The sequence below is a fragment of the Bos mutus genome, chromosome 13 (genome assembly GCF_027580195.1).
Source record: "Bos mutus isolate GX-2022 chromosome 13, NWIPB_WYAK_1.1, whole genome shotgun sequence".
Taxonomy (NCBI): Eukaryota; Metazoa; Chordata; class Mammalia; order Artiodactyla; family Bovidae; genus Bos; species Bos mutus.
In genome coordinates, this window is record NC_091629.1 from 18066808 (window position 1) to 18068507 (window position 1700).

Consider the following 1700-nt stretch of genomic DNA (forward strand, 5'->3'; position numbering starts at 1 on the left):
CACTCACTTCTTTGGACCCATTTTGTGTCTAATGGGAGGCCCAGCCACTTGCTTCCCCCAATTCTTTCATTCAGGAACCATGCTCGTAATACACTACTGTACTATTATTCATTTTTCATGAACTGGATTGTGATTTTTTTTCTTAAAGACTTTTAAAAGGAATCATTGTATTGATACCGTATACTTGCCATAAACAAAAGGTAACTACTTTGTAATACCCAGGCTATTCAGTTCTACCTAGATACTGACCCTGGTCTCCAGTGCACTGGCTTTGTTTAAAAGGGAGCATGCTCAGTCACTCAGTCGCATCCTCCTGTGTGACCCCATGGACTGGAGCCCACCAGGCTCCTCTGTCCATGGAATTTTCCCAGCAAGAATACTGGAGTGGGTTGTCATTTCGTTTAAAAGAGAGATTGTACGCACTCCCTGGTGGTCCAGTGGTTAGGGCTCTGCACTTCTACTGCAGGGGCAAAGGTTCAATCCCTGGTTGGGGAACTAAGATTCCACATACTGCTTGGCCTGGTCAAAAATAAATAAATACAAAAGGGAGACCGCATGGTGGGGGGAGTCCTTTCACAATGAATATGTATATCAAATCGCCACAATATACATTTTAAATATCTTATAATTTGATATGTCAATTGTACCTGAATCAAGCTGGATAAATAAATAAAAGAGAGAGTCACAACTATTAGGAAGAGATTAAAGAGACTAAGTGTGCTAGGAGCAGACACGGTCCCCTAAATAACAAACAACAAAAAAAACTGAAAAAGAAGAGAAAAGAGAACATTTCACTCTGTGATGCCATCTTGTCTAGCACCATCTTAAAGTGATTCTCCAGGAAACGAAACCCAGCTCTGTCCAACTTCAGTCAAGACAAGAGTCTGCTATGGAGCTGGTTACCAGGAACCCACCAACGCTCCAGGAGGACCAGAGACCCAGGCAGGGGCCACGGTGCCCAAAGCCTCCCGCAAACCCAGGGCAATTCCAGAGGTCCATGCTGCCCGGGACTGCCAGCACCATGGAGACTGGACGGGGCCCCTAGCAGGAGCCCTGCTGTCATCACCACCTCTAGGAGCAGGGCGTAGCTACCCCCTCCTACCAGTGTGGCCACCACTTCTCCATGTCACTTCTTGTTCTTACCCTCAGGCGTCTCCGACTCTTTGCGACCCCGTGGACTGTAGCCCGCCAGGCTCCTCTGTCCATGGAATTCTCCAGGCAACAATACTGGAGTGGGTTGCCATGCCCTCCTCTAAGGGATCTTCCCAACCCAGGGATCGAACCCAGGTCTCCTGCATTGAAGGCTGATTCTTTACCATCTGAGCCACCAGGGAAGTCCAAGAATACTGGAGTGGGTAGCCTATCCCTTCTTCAGGAGAACTTCCCAACCTAGGAATCAAACCAGGGTCTGCTGCATTGCAGGCAGATTCTTTACCAGTTGAGCTGCTGCTGCTACTAAGTCGCTTTAGTCATGCCCGACTCTGTGCGACCCCATAGACGGCAGCCCTCCAGGCTCCTCTGTCCACAGGATTCTCCAAGCAAGAATACTGGAGTGGGTTGGCATTTCCTGCTCCGACCAGCTGAGCTACTAGCTTCTAATTAAAAATCTGGGCGGGTTCATGTGACTGGCAGGATTGGGCTCATGCCAGTGTCCCCTCGCTGCAGAAATGGCTGGGAAAATGAGTACTTGACATTTTCAG

The 1700-nt window shown here is 48.5% G+C and overlaps 1 non-coding gene across 1 annotated transcript; it reads left to right on the top strand.

The window, feature by feature from the left end:
- Positions 1–423: 423 nt before the first annotated feature.
- TRNAR-UCU (transfer RNA arginine (anticodon UCU)) lies at positions 424–495 on the top strand. Its single transcript has one exon. It is a non-coding gene; the product is annotated as a tRNA-Arg (tRNA).
- The last annotated feature ends 1205 nt before the right edge of the window (positions 496–1700 follow it).